Consider the following 15,992-nt stretch of genomic DNA (forward strand, 5'->3'; position numbering starts at 1 on the left):
CACCTAGGGCTGGAGTATGTTCCAAGGGTTGGGCTGTTCATTAAAGCGGTACGTGAGCTAGGTTCAAAACGTCATGAGACAGTTCAGTCCATATCCGGTGTGGGCCTTAGAGCATTGAGAGGACCTTTCCCTAGTATAAGAGGATTATCGTGCCCACGGTAAACGCTTGGTAGCCAAGTGCGGAGCGGATAACTACTGAAAGCATCTAAGTAGTACGCCCACCCCAAGATGAGTGCTCTCCTATTCTGACTTCCCAGAGCCTCTGGTAGCACAGCCGAGACAGCGATGGGTTCTCTGCGGGGATGGAGCGACAGATGTTTTGAGAATTAAAGAGAAGAGAAAGAATGAATAAGGAGTGTTTATAGTTAAAGAATAGTGAAAGAAGGAAAAGGTGAAGACAGGAGAAAGAAGAAATAGGTTCAAGAAGGATTGAATATGCTTGACCGAGTGAAAGAAGAAATAGGAAAATGAGAGAAGACATAGATAGTGAAACTCCAGTTGGAGAGGTGAAGTAGTGATTGATTTCAGTCTCTTTCCTTCCAATTGAATTACCTCATAAATGGACATAAACATTGGGAGAGGCATCAATTAAATAAGAAGAAATGGTCCTTACAGTCGAATTCATGTTTCATTTGAGAATCAATAGGTGAAATCAAAGGTTCAGTTAGTCGCTTCGCTTAATCTCATTTGACTCTCCTTGACTGTAAAGTCTCATTCATCTTGAGTCTTGACTTACAGTGAACTCTCATTCATCTTGAGTTTCGTCTTTCAGGTCAGGGAATAAATAGCATATAGGGGGGAAGGAACTTATCTCTCTTTCTTTCCTTCATGTTCCGTCTCATTCATCGAGAGTGTTTACAGGAGAATTCTTGTTTCATTTTCTTCTCCATTCATTTCTTCTTTCACTGTAAAGTCTCATTAATAAGGAGTTTCGGCTTTCCTTTCTTTTTTAAGTTCAGGTTTAGTAGCTCTTGGTTCAGGTTTCTTCTTTCATTCATTTACGACTGTAAAGGATGTGGAAGTGCATTGATGTATGCAACTGAGGCATCTTAACAGACCAATAGACTTGAACCTTGTTCCTACATGACCCGATCAATTCAATTAGGCACTCGCCATCTATTTTCATTGTTCAACTCTTTGACTAGATGAAACAAAAAAAGCTCTCCCTCTCTATCTATCCAAGGGATGGAAGGGCAGAGGCCTTTGGTGTCCCCTCCAGTCAAGAATTAGGGCCTCACAATCACTAGCCAATATGCTTTTCTCTCATGCCTTTCTTCTGGTTCGATATTCTGGTGTCCTAGGCATAGAGGAACCACACCAATCCATCCCGAACTTGGTGGTTAAACTCTACTGTGGTGACGATACTGTAGGGAGGTCTTGCAAGAGCTCGACGTCAGGATGATAAAAAGCTTAACCCCTCTAATTCTTATTACTTTTCAATATTCAACAATATGGAAAAACACTAACAATGAAAAGGTCATCTTATTCAAAACCCCTTCTTTCTCACTTCACACCTTGGAACGCACCGTTCTTATAGAGGCGCTTTCACATCTATCTTCTTAACTCGAAATAGCAAATGGCTGGGGAGAGGAAAGATTCCTTTTTTTAGGGTACCCCCAGGAACAGATCTAGTGGAGACGGGGTGGGGCCTGTAGCTCAGAGGATTAGAGCACAACCAGGGTGTCGGGGGTTTGAATCCCTCCTCGTCCACAACTGGCCAAAAAGGGAAGGACTTTTCCCTCTAGGGGTAGGAAAATCATGATCGGGATAGCGAACCCAAAGCTATGGAACTTGGGTGTGGGTCTTTTGTCGAAATGGAATGGCCTTATCTTTTTCTTTTTCGTTAATGGGTTAAGGGGGTTCCGTTATAAATTCAATATAGTCTTTTTCTTTTTCGTTAATGGGTTAAGGGGGTTCCGTTATAAATTCAATATAGTATACCCTCTCCGAATTAGCATTTTTATTTTGTTTTACGCCCCGTAATTCTTCCTGAGCCAGGCCTCTGTAGAATAGCGGAGCAAGTACTGAATAGCAAAAATGTTATGTAGAATAGCGGAGCAAGTACTAGAATAGCAAAAATGTGTTCCTGTCATTAATCTCTTTGCTCGCGGTAATTATGACGGGAGAATAGATGAGTATGGGAATTCTTAATTGGCTAGTTGTAAATAGACCCAGACTGTGTAACAAAGGATTATCCCGAACCTACACCGAGGTATTGCCAGTGATTCTCAAATATCGCAGAACAGAATTTGATACGATGAGATAGAATGTAATAGAAACAAAGACAGAGGGAGAGGGAGAGGGAGAGGGAACGGAACGAGTTACCTACTCATGTAGGATTCGAACCTACAACCAATCTGTTAATAGCCGACCGCTCTACCACTGAGCTACTGAGGAACAACAATAAATTAGGTTTTAGAGAATTCCATTCCCATTCTCAACCTATGACCAATATGAGCTCGAGGTTTCCTTTGTCACTCCCTAAACTTCTTCGTAGTGGCTCAGTTCCATGCCTCATTTCATAAAGAACCTCAAAGTGGCTCTATTTCATTATATTTCATTCATATCCCAATTAATTCCATTCATTTAATATCCCTGTGGTGTCATTGAGATAAGAGATGTCGTTTCTAGTCTATCACTTTCTATATGGAAAGTGCAATATATATATATCCACAGAAATTGCAATAGAAAATAAGGAGGTTTGTGATGATTTGCAAATCTTTTCTACTAGGTAATCTATTAAGTATCCTTATGCATGAAGATAATCAATTCGGTCGGTTGTGGTCAGACTCTATTATGGATTTCTGACCACATTCTCCATAGGGCCCTCTTATTTCTTCCTTCTCCGAGCTCGGGTTATGGAAGAAGGAACCGAGAAGAAAGTATCAGCAACAACAGGTTAGGTTTGATTATGGGACAGCTCAGTTCATATCGATCTATTATGTGCCTCTATCCGCATCTAGCATTGGGTAGACCTCATACAATAACTGTCCTTGCTCTACCGTATCTTTTGTTTCATTTCTTCTGTAACAATCTCACTAACACTTTTTTTTATTATGGATCTACTACCAGAGCGTAATCTTAGCATTCAATGTGTATTCCCTCATAATCTCATCTGATATGAACCACGACCAAGGAATTTTTATACCTCAAGGTCCAATTACAAGGACGAGAGCTAAGAAGCTACAACAAACCTTATACAGTTATATTCAAGCTATGGTAAGCTCATCAAAGGAAATTCTAGAAGACGCTGGAGACCTCCCTTATATGTTGTGCAAAGTTGAGCTTCAAGAAAGAGATGAATTAAATGCACTTTAAGTTGCATTTAATGAACTCCGCTGAATTTATGAAACTAGTCCAAGGATGAGTCAATAAGCACATTTTATTAATTGCATTATTTAATTATAGTTTAAATATTTGTTTGTCATATTTAAGCTAGTTTTAAATATAGAAGTTAAGGTTATGTGGTAACCCACATAAGTTACTATATTCCACCATTAACTAGCCATTTTAATATGGAGGTTATGGGTATTTTTCATTTACTAGTCCATTTAATTTGGGAGTTATATATCACATAGGTTAAGGTTGTAAGGGCTCTTCTTTTCTTTGAATAGACATAGATTTTGGAATTAAGAATAGAATTTCTATTTTAGCTTTGTTGAGAGCTAAACTTTCTTTGCAAATTCTTGTGTTTAGAACTTGCATGTAGAGTCATTCAAGTGGTATTGATCAAATCATTTGTGGAGTGATTTGAATCACGAGTTTAGAAACGAGTTTTCTTTACTCTTGATCTTGATCATCAAGGTAATCCGTTCCATACTTTCCCTTGGGTTGATTTTTCATATCATCATCATTTATTATTCAACCATTTCATTCTACCAAGTTCAATGTTAGTTAGATTAGTCAAGATTTCTATTTTCGATGCAACAACAAGATGTTCTTTGTAAGAAGTCATTTTGTTGGTTGGTTAATTGGTCACATTTTCTTCATTCAATGGGTTGGATTGATATTAGCCTGGGTATAGCAAAAGAATTCTATGTAGATCTAATAAGTACCTTGGGTCAGAATTGAGAAATTCTATGGCTCGAATCTTTAGTATTCTCTTATTACCTGTGTCTACTATTTAGGCGGAATACCTTCACCTATTATGAATAAGAAACTAAAAGAAACGGAGGGGACTAAACAGGAACAAGAGGGATCTACCGAAGAAGATACTTCTCCTTCCCTTTGTTTCGGAAGAAAAGGAGGATCCAGACAAAATCGATGAAACGTAAGATGAATGAGACAGATTGACTGGAAAGGAAAAAACAAAGGATGAATTCTACTTTAAAAGGACACGCTATCAAACAAAAGAGAAAAAGACCTATTTATGAAACTTCTTAACCTCTGCCCGGATGTAAATAAAGAAAATGACAAAATGCTGTTAGATTTAGATACCGACGAAAAAGATATCTTCTGGTTTGAAACCCCTCTATGTGACTATTTTCATACTTTCTGCGACAAACAAATTCATAATACCCCGCAATGGTAATTCCATCAATTCCCCATAAAAAAAAGAAGTGAATTCAGCTAATACTCTTATGCCCCCAATTAAGTATATTCTATAAAAAGCATCTATGTAACCACGATTATATGACCCTAACCCAATTTAGTAAAGATCTTATAGAAGAAAGACGCTATAAATATTCCAAAATTCCCAAATAAGCTATACTGACAGAAAAGGTTGCATTTTTCATTCATGCCAATACCAATTTGAAGAATCGGTTGAACTTTCATGTAACAAGTTTATAGACGGAGTTAACCATTTGTCTAATATATTCAACTCAATAGCTTCGTGATTGAATTGAGTGAATGGAATTCCTATGACTCCAACAAAGAAAGTAAATAGGGATAAGACAAAGATTGGAAATAGCATCGTATTATCTGATTCATAAGGATACGAAAAACTAGTCTTAGTACAAAAATATGGAATACTCACAAAAGGATGCATCATTTTTGTTAGATTACTTACTCTCCATTTGATATGTTGTTTTTTTCCCAAAGAAGAAGACCTTTGATTATTATTAGTTAATAGTAATAAGAAGGGAAAGTGTTTGTTTATTCTTTTTTATCCTTTTTTACCCCATAATGATATTGAATAGAGGGAATTATTTGTTTTTCCACTGTTTGAAAATGTTTAAATGTCCCTCAAAAGTCAGTAAGTAGATAGGAAACATATAAAATGTTGTTAATCCTACAATGTGGAACAGGCTATTATTGTGAATACAACCAACTATCATTAAGAATTTCATCTTTGGACCAAAAGCAGGCAAGGGGTGGAATACAACAAAGAGAGAGAAAGGGTACCTAATCAAAAAATATTTTTGTAATTGGCTCATGGTTAAACCCCCCCATAAGAACCATATTCTGACTTTTATCTGGAGAATATCTAACAACAGATTCCATTAAGTGAATAATGAATGGACCCAGATCCTAAAAACAACAAAGCTTTAGAATAAGCATGAGTAATCCAATGAAGTAAAGAGTAGCTCAATAAGACCCTATACCCAAAGCAGCTAACTTCATACATATAACCCAATTGAGACATTGTAGAATAGGCTGGCTAAACTTCTCTTAATCTCTTTTTGAGCAAGAGCTAAAGTAGCTCCAATATAGTACTGTTATTATCCCTAGCTATTAGATTCATGATGTAAGGTATTGCAATAAAAAGCGGAAGAAGCCGAGCGACAAGAAAACGTCCCCTACCATCGTAGCAGCATGTACAAGAGCCGAAATTGGGGTAGGACCCTCCATAGCATAAGGTAACCATACATGAAGATGAAATTGAGCGGATTTAGCAACTGCACCTGCAAATAATAGGAAGGACGGCGCACAAAGTAACAAGTAAGAAATTCACCTCATTATTAGAAATCAATCCCCAAATGCATAACTTCCTGTTGTCCAATAAAGACCTAAAATCCCTAATAAGAAATAAACCCAAATCCACCACGCAATTAGTTACAAATACCTTTTGACAAGCATTTAAGGCAGCAGTAGGGGGAGTGAACCAAAACCCTATTAATAGATAAGACCACATTCCAACCAATTCTCAAAAAAGAGAAATTTGGATCAAATTCAAACTAGTAACTAATCCCAACATTGACTTATTGAACAAACTCATATACGCTCTCAATTATCCTTGATCGTGAGACATATAATTGTCACTTTAAATAAGAACCATAATTCCATCGTGATTAATATTGACATAATACAAGTAAGTGGATCGTTCAAGTAAAGTAACCCAACTCTAAAGAAAAAGCATTATTGATAGTCCAAGACCATACATATGGATAGATATAACTACTATTTATTTGATCAATAGATAGATGGATAAAGTGAAAAAAATCATAACTATACTAGACAATCAAATACTCGGAAAAGAGTACATACGTCGAAGGGTTTTGGTTGCGGTCGAAAAAAGAAAGTAGAAGTCCCACTCCTATCAAATTCAAACAAGTATATTGAATTCCTAATTCATTTTTCTGATTCACCAGCTCTTATCTCTTTTCAAAAGAATCAGTTACTAACAAATTAGAATATCCAATATAGAAAATGCTAGTTTTCTTTATTATTATTAGATAGTATGCATTACACAAATTTCCTGCTAAAGAGCAAGAAGGAATGAATAATTAGACGAAAAACACTATTTCATTTTGGTATCAATCATAAAAGCCAGTCTACAAGTGGTTCCAGTAAAATCAGACTGATTTGTATTAAATTCATTACGAATCATTAAACAATGAATTTGATAACCTTATTATTCGATGAAACCGTAGGACTCTATGCTTCGTCAGAAAAGGAAGGGCATGATAGCTACTTTTTTCTGTATAACAGGATTATTAGTTACTCGTTGGATTTATTTGAAGCATTTACCATTAAGTGATTTATATGAATCATTACTATTTCTTTCATGGGGTTTCTCCATTATTAAACTATTTAAGCTCAATAACTGCACCAAGTACTATTTTTCCCCAAGGTTTTGCTACTTCAGGTTTTTTAACTGAAATGCATCAATTCCCATTATGAGTTCCCGCTCTCCAATCTCATTGGTTAATGATGCAAGTCAGAGTGATTCCATTTCCAAACTCAATCTATAAGAATTCTTGGTAAAAACAAACAATCATCATTTATTAAATGCGTTATTTTCCTTTGATTCCAATACATGAAGGAAGAGAACTTAGTCTAGGGTTTATCTTTTTAAGCATAGGTATTCTTTCAAGGGCCGTATGGGCTAATGAGACATGGGGATCGTATTGGAATTGGGATCCAAAAGAAACTTGGGCATTTCTTACTTGGACCATAATTGTGGCCTCTATTAGACATGTAGGTTATATTCATAGGAAACAATGGGAGAATGGCAAATTGCTCAAGTGGGTTGTTGGGTGTAATCGTAAGAAACACTTTTCATTTCATCCTTGTAGTTCCGCTTCTTGCTCTAAAAATGAAGAAAGACTTGTCTGAAATAGCCGGTTGGGTTGGCCCAACCAAGAAAGGCATGGGAGTGGGCATTGCTGAGGAGAAAATCCGATGGAAATGGCCTATTGATTGAAGCTCTACATTGTGGAATCGTCCATAGGTAGTGTTCGGGTTTAATCCTTTGAGTTCAAGGAGGGAGGAAGGCTTTCTAAAAGCGGCTTTTGCCATTCTCAATCGCCTTCATCGCCCTGGGGAGGAATCTGAGGTCGCCTCTCTCTCTTCTTCTCCAAGAGAAGATTGATTGCCAGCCCCACATCTGACTCTTCATCCACTGGAATGGAACGAGGATGAACGAGCTCGGCGGCCTTTTGCTTTAGCTCTTCGACCCGAGCCTCAAAAAGGTTCATTTGCCATTCCACTCCCCGATACTCCTTGGAAGAGATTAGCCGACGTCCTCCCTTTCCTATTCACTCAATTCTCTGAGGTTGAGCCCAACGAGGCGGACCTGATGATCCGCTCGTAGCCTTAGCTTATCGACGGGTCTTGCATTAGATAGATACAACATTTTCTTTGACTCATGCGCCTTGGAGAAGAACGTTCTTTGTTTGAGTTTGAAGTCATTACCTTACCTTGCGGGAGCCACCTGGGCGAGACTCTTATCTCCTTTTTTTCTTATTTCCATATGGTGAATCACTTGTTCAGTCGACTGAAGACCGTGTCTGCTTCAACTTCGTGTCGTGTAGTGTAGCAAGACTAAGAAGAAGTGGTCAACTTCATTTATGAACGAGCAACTATTTCTTAGTAGCAATACCTTTCTCTTTTTTAATTCTTCCTCCACTCACCTCCACGGGTGAATAGAGTCTAATACACTCTTTCTTGGCTAGTGTAGCAGACTCCATGAGAGGTCATTCGGAAGGGCTCCGTATAGTTCGATTTTAGGGCATAACATTGTGGTTGGTTGTTCCCTTTCCCTCTACTGACCGAGAAAAAGAAGTGAAGGAAGCATCTTCCATTCATTTCGATTTAGGTTTTTCTGCACTATATTTAGTTCTTCCTCTTCTTCGATCCGGAATTCCCAGCAAATCCTTGACTCCTTAAATACAATGGGATTTCACACCTGGCGAATCTTTCACTCTACCTCCTCTTATTAAGACATAGAATGTTCCTACAAATTATGACCTTCGCCCAGAATGTGAGCAAATATATCATGTCGATTGCTCAACCGTACTTTGGCTATCTTACGTGGAGCTGAATTAGGTTTTTTCGGTGTTCTCGTTGAAAGATGGGGGCATACTCCTTGCTTCTAGGGACATTGATCTGAAGCTCGAGTATGGTCCGTGAGCCGTTTTTCTTCTACCATGACGACGAATCAATTGATTTAATGTAGGCATCGCTCTTTCCTTTGTCCTTCCCCCCCTCTTTCTTTTTGCCCTCTCACTAGTGATTACTCCCGATCCAAAGCACCCCTTTTCCATTCATAGAGAAATCCAATCGTCAAAATAAATAAAAAGACCATCATGAACCAAGATCCAAACTGATCAATCTTGTTGAGAGGTACTGCCCAAGGAAAAGAAAAGGTGACTTTCAAATCAAGGATAATAAATAAAATGGAAACAAGATAAAATTGTATATTGAAACAACTTCTAGCATCACCGGAAGGATCGAAACCACATTCATAGGCCGACAATTTCTCTTGATAGGTTGAACTATTGGAAGCAAACGGAAAAGGAAGACCGAGTGGGATCAAAGAAACTAGCAGACTGATCACTAAATAGATACAAATAGGTGCAAATTCTGACATCATCACATCCCACTTGTTGGTTCTTTCGTCCTTAATCACGGAGCGGCATACCGAAAAAGAAAAGAAGAAAAAGCCCATTCCGAAACCTTCACTATCAAGTTCAAGATAATGAAAGAAATTCCAATGAGAAATTTAGGAACCTAGATCAAGATCAGAAAAAAGCAGCACTCAAATGAGCTGGGGGATCCATGTGAAGCAGACCTACAATCGGATAAGGAGAGATTCAATCAACCTCAAAGAGGAAAACTAGGGATTCCCGAATAATTAGGTAGCCTCGCGGCAATCTCAAAACACACAACCACAACAATCAAATAGAAAGACTACGACAAAGCACAACCGCATCTCCACCATCTTGCACAACCAGAACACAGGCCCAAACTCACTAATCCCCTGATTCTCGGATTAGATATCAGTTAGTTCAATGATAGATAGGTCTTTAAAAAAGCAAAATCAAGAAGGAAATGCCTTCCGCCCCTACCATATATGAATGAATGAAATTAGCACGATTTTCACGGTTTTGAACATCACTGAGATAGGCTTAGCAACGAACCATTGATTGACCCTTGTTCGGGAGGGAGAAGTTTATTCATTCAATGGAGCTTTATTTGTTTGATCTAGTAAGGGGGTGTTAGAAATAAGCCATTAAAACAACGATTTACAAGCGACCCGATCAAGCAAAGAGCTCCAATGCGCGTATTAGTAGGCGGATGCCTCGCTAGATCAACTGACAACAGCATTCTAGAAACTATTGGGCCAGCCACAATTGGTGTAATGTATGTCTGGGTGCGTATGGCGAGAAAGCCGCTACTCCTTACAAGCTGACAAGAAAAAAAGGGTTGAGTCATCTTTTTCCCGCTTTCACCTTCGATTGCGAAGGGATTTGAGACCGGGTTTCAATTCGCTTCTCTCTCTCCAGCGAGGTTTGAACTTCGCGTGGTGGGAAGGCAATTGCAATTCGCATCTTCCTGTCCAGAAAAGAAAGGAGCAGACAGCAAGTTGGAGGATGCTGCAGAACCGCATTGATCCATGCCATTCCCTAATTGAAGCAAGTTGTAAAGCCTGAAGAGCCTCAGCCCCTACCCCTTTCTATCTATTTCCAAAAATGAAAGCTGACTAGCAATCGCTCATTTTTCTTATTAGCATTGGATTGGATGTTTGAAAGACAGAACATCTATTAGAAGGCAGGCAATCCCTGAGGAATTCCTATCGATTTCGGATAACAATCCATCTTTCTCGCTTTCGCTCTTTTTCCCAATCAATTGCGAGGGTTCCGGACATGAGAACGCAAGCGTTGGAATCGAACAGAACGTCCGAGGATGAATGAAAAATGCTTCGCGGGGAACTCCTTTCATGTCGGCATATTCGTGCCGGTTAGACGTCGGCCATGAAATCTTTCACTATACCAAGTGGATCACAGACATTCCTCTGGCAAACGGAACTATGCGCGATTCGCGAGAGAATTGCCTTCAGCAAGGTATGGCATTTAGGGTCTGAACGCGGGGAGAAATCTTTCTTCATAGATACAAGATAGATACAAGACATTCATTGCTACTGATCTAAAAAAGATCTTAGCCAAAAGGCGTTAGCAGATGTTTTTCATTCCCGGTCCAACCGTTTCAAAAGTCAAAGTCCACCTAACCAACCAACCGGTTACCTTTGTAAACGCACTAAAACAGGCCTCTTTATAGGTTCGCCTTTCGTCTCGTTTTGAATATTAGAGTGGTATATATAATTAGCCAGATCGTCTAAAGCATGAACAAAATCACCTTTCTTTGTTCCGAAGGCCTAGCGAGTTAAGCGAGTTCCTTTTCTTTCTCCGAACCGATGACTCGCTTGTTCAATATGTTGGGTTTTATGTCCTAAAACTCATAGTTTGTAAACAAAAACATATTCTATTTTCAATAAAGTTATTATTGTTGTTTATTCAATAAAGATTGTTATTGAATAAAGTGAACTTTACGATCATTAATCTAAATCCAATAAACTAAGAACACTATGGCTATAGTATGATTACTTGAACTATATGTAGAGACATAAGAGTTGATCAAGTTCAAGTATATAGTCAAAATGATCTATAGTATAAGGATAAGGTTGAGTACCTTATTCTGGGAACACTATGGATGCGGCCCACTTTTGTATATGATATAAACAATGTGATCACTAAAATTGTACATGTGAGTGGGGGCATCCTATGCAATGAGTATTGCATAAGATCGGACCATGAAGAAAATCATTCACTTTATAATGTCGTTTACTGTTGAGACTGATTTTCTTTTCATTTGATGACCTAGGTAACTCGATCTTAATCCTGAGCTAACCATGAACTTCTGTTTATTCGGAATTATCCTTAAATTTGCATGGGTGAGCTTGGCTCAAGTTCGCCGACTCAATAGGCCTCCCGTTTCAGGGGTAAGACTGGGTAAATGGCTGGGGACGTGGGGTGCAAGATGGAATTCACTCCTACCCACTTTTAGAGATAGAAAAGAGGTAGTTCCCTTAAGTACTGACTCCAGGTCTTGAACAAGGGGCCACACCCTCTCATTGGCCTGAGAGGGATCCGGTTTACTGGTTGGATCACAAATCAATTGTTTATTAGAGGATCAGTGAGACATAAGAAACAAGAAGTTACTTCAGGGGTAAAACAGTAAATTGACCCGCTCTAGTTACGAACAACCTGTGAAGGATCGACTTACTAATCATGATTATATCAAATGGACAGAAATATATCTATGGTGAGGGGAGTGCAACTACTAGGCTATAGTGGAATGTCTTAGTAGTTAACGAATGTTGGTTAACAAGGTTAATGAGTTTAACCGGTTAATCTTGGATCGTTGGAGCCCATGATCTATATGTTCATTAGGTCCCTCTGCTAGCTCATATCGGACTAAACCATATAATAGTGTGGTGAGTGAGTTCGAAGTGGTCGAATTCAAATTAGGGAGAATGCGCTACATATATACTATATATTTAACAACATTTTTGTTTTATTTACGAATTAAACAAAAAGAGAGAATTTGAGATATTTAAATAAGATTTAAATATCTTAATCAAATATGCGTTGGAATTAATTGGGGTTGTCATTTGAATTAATATTAAATATTAATTAAATAGTTTAATTAATAATTTAATATTACTTTAATTTGAAATTAATAATTCAAATTGATTGTTGAATCAAAATGAAGAAAGTTAAAATGTTGACTTCATTTAATGGAAAAATCCATGTTAGTGGAATTTTGAGGTGTAAAAATTTGGTTTAACAAACTTGATGCTTGCCAAATAAACCTCCAAACTTGAGTGGAATTTTCAGTTTCAAAATTTGGTTAACTCAAGCATGCTTGCCACATAATCCCAAACATTTGAGTGGAATTTTGAGTGTCAAAATTTGGTGATCTCAAATTTGCATGAACATGCAAACATGACTCTATAAATAGAGTGATCATAATACATGAAAGGGTGCTTGTTGGTGAAAAACCTTGAGAAAAATCTCTCACAAACACTCTCTTCATATATAGAAACTCCCTCCCAGTACTGCTAACTATTTAGAAGGAGTCCCCTCAAGACTACCAGTAGTTTCGGTTGTAGAATCTCGTGCTAGTTTAGTTAGGTTGTGGTTGGATTGGCTGGAAGCGGAACGTAGGCGCATTATGTTAGGTGTGTGTTGACCATGCACTCTCGCAGAAAGAATGGAATGTCGTATTTCTTATATAGGTGGTGTGGTGATTGACCTCAATGCTAATGGTTATCCCTAAGGTTCAATGAATGAATCAAGCTATGATCGTACCTAGGGATAATGGTCTTCCTCTTCTGTCTCCAAGCCGGCCATAATAGAATAGATAGGCGAAGCTGCCAATAAATAGCTGTCTGTTCTCACCTATCGATAGATAGTAGGTTGCTTCAAAGCTCAAACCATTGGAAACGGAATTGCTACTTTCTTCTTGTTATTGATAGAATAGAATGGTATTCCCCGCCCCTGTAAAATCTAGTCTAGGGAGAGAACTGGAAGAGAGAAGGAAAAAAGATCATAGAAAAGGATTATCAAGTCTAATGGAAGAAGAATGGCTGACCTTTTGAAAAAATACAAGGATGCCTTTCAGACTTCAAAATCTAACCCAAGCTAACCCACGGGGCGGGACACAACCGAAAGGCGCTAGACGAACTAACAACAAGCGAGAGAAAGTGCCCCTATGTGTAAAACCTTGCCGCAGAAGAGTCTTTCGCCAATGAGAATACAAAAAGTTTTTGGGCAAGACAAGAAAGGAACTTGCCAAAGGGATTAGAATAGATTGCTGACGATGACTTGGTTAAGGGAATCTATGAGAGAAGGTTATCAAATCGGGTTCCAACCGAATAGAGCGTAGAGCCAACGAGTTCAGTCGAACAATGTAACGAGTTTAAGGGAAGAATCAAGCTTGAAAAGAATGGGCATAGGCTTAATAGTGAACATCGCTTCTCGATATGAAATCAATAATTTCAAAGACAAATGCCGAGAGAAAGAGACTGATATATTGCGTTGCGAAGAGAGATCGAAGACACAGATTTTCTGATGCTGTGTGGGCACTAGATGGAAAAGACAGAGAAGAGAACAACCCACCGGAAGGGCATACCTCAGGAGCACCCCCGACAAACATCGAGATGCACGAAGCCGACCTATATCTCGAAAGAAAAATGCAGGAAAGGAAAATGAAAGATGAAAGCCAAAATCCGGGGAGTGTGAGATACGCTGATGGGGAGTACGCAACCGAACACAGGGTCTTCCAACAGTGATAGCTGCCCCCACCAGATGGGCCGCCCAAAACCTGGAGCTAACATTTCAATCGGAAATCCACATCGGATCACGACGAGATGCAAAAGGCAGACTAAAGCTCCGGATCACAAAATGCAAGACAACAAGGGGCAAACCAAGCGCTTGTGCGAAAGAAGAAGCAAATCAAATGGAGACATGGAGAAGAGGCAAAAGAGAGATTTTCGAGCCTACAAGCTGCAAGCAACAACGGTTGAAAAGCTGTTGCGCGCTAGCTTGTAGTTTAGCGGTCTCGTAGGGGTGCCCTTTTCGAAAATAGATATCCTTTCTAAGGTCAGCTTTTTGGAACCCTAGTTTTGGAGTTTTCCCCAACCTATACCCTTACTAATAAATAAAAAGGAGCTTACCTTTTTCAGCTGCATTGCACTGCTGCATAAACAATGGATCCGCTCGCTGGGCTGGATGAGCTACCTTCTATCTATCTTGCCTCTGTACTAACTAGTAATGGAGCGGCTTGCTACTTTCAATCATCAAAGGAAAATAGAGCAAGGGAGAAAGAAGTTGTCCCCTCTTCTATGGTAACCCGCCGCCTGTCATCTAGAGTGCTCCGCCCGCCACTGCATATCTAGAAAAATAGGGAGTGGGGAAGGAAGAACAACCGTTTGACTTTGGCACATGAGCTGGGGGGTTTGGCTAGGTAACATAATGGAAATGTATCAGACTGCAAATCCTTGAATGACGGTTCGACCCCGTCCTTGGCCTCGGGGAGTAGCAGGCTGCACGGAACGATCATTAATCAAAGGGGGCTTCCCAACAAAGGAAATAAAAAGACAACATTTTAGAACTTCTAAAAACAAAAGAAATGTAAGATACATGAGAAGGAGCTTTTTACGTAACGTTTCCATAGAATGAATTTGGTAAGGGTAGAATACGCCCCATGGTCGATCGAAGGTCCGGTGCCACTTTCACTTCAATTTATCTGACCTTCAATCCATCTTTCTTTGTCTAGCCAGCTCATAACCAAATCTTAGACCAGGCTGACACAAATAACCTTTTTCGTTTTGGTGTAGGAAAAGGAAGAAACCCCAGCAACCAAGCACTTCTGCCCCCAAAAGCGGAGACCGAACAACCGCCAAGTTGTGAAGGACACGTCTGAAGAGGAGGCGGGCACCCTATCAGTTTACCACCCTACCCACTAATGGACTATGAGGGAGCGGGCAGGTGAACAGGAACTTGCCGAGAACCCTAACCGCTTGACTGACTGGAATACTCAATTTCATTAAGGTCGAGGATGGATGAAACCAATCATCATCGCGCAAGCGAAGCCGGGAAATAGACCGCTGCACAATGACTAGGACTCGTGTATGAGGAGTTTAGAGCATGAGCTACCACTCATGCAGAAAGACCCGCAACTCTCGAAGAGGAAGAAGATACCAACCGCTTGAATCACTATAGCAAAACCTCCCTTTACTCAATGGATAGCCCTTATTCAAGAGAAAAAAGAAGAGATGAGGGAGAAACTAGTGATGATTGCCATGAATGCAGCCTTCGAGGACATGTACAATCTTGTCTTCGCTCCTATCAACATGGTGCACCTCCACGTAGAGGGTCCCGTGGAGACTTTGACCAAATTAATAGGGAGAAATTGCTTGACATTTTGATTAAGGAAGAGAATCCAGGATTCACGCTTTTTTCGTTCGATATGTGCTGATGCGTACTCCTGTTATCGATGGACGGGGGAAGTGAATGACGAGACCGGCTGGCTTGGTTTAACCTAACCCTTTCTTGATGGCGAATCTTGATTGACTAACATTAGGAACCGATTCGGATGAAGAAGAAGCATGGAATGAGGGCGGACAAATTGCCGATAGCGAATTACTTAACTCGATAGATGGAGGGAGGGCCCCCCAACTCAAGCACGAAATCCATGTTGAGTCAACAATCATCGAGAAGGGCACCACCAAGTGAGATCGAGACCAGCACCTTTCCCTTGGA

The 15,992-nt window shown here is 39.5% G+C and overlaps 1 non-coding gene and 1 pseudogene across 1 annotated transcript; one reads left to right on the forward strand and one right to left on the reverse strand.

The window, feature by feature from the left end:
* Positions 1-2,325: 2,325 nt before the first annotated feature.
* Positions 2,326-2,397, reverse strand: TRNAN-AUU. The gene has a single exon. It is a non-coding gene; the product is annotated as a tRNA-Asn (tRNA).
* A 309-nt stretch (positions 2,398-2,706) lies between these two features.
* LOC111493916 lies at positions 2,707-4,431 on the forward strand (annotated as a pseudogene).
* The last annotated feature ends 11,561 nt before the right edge of the window (positions 4,432-15,992 follow it).

The sequence above is a fragment of the Cucurbita maxima genome, unplaced genomic scaffold (assembly GCF_002738345.1).
Source record: "Cucurbita maxima cultivar Rimu unplaced genomic scaffold, Cmax_1.0 Cma_Scf00019, whole genome shotgun sequence".
NCBI lineage: Eukaryota > Viridiplantae > Streptophyta > Magnoliopsida > Cucurbitales > Cucurbitaceae > Cucurbita > Cucurbita maxima.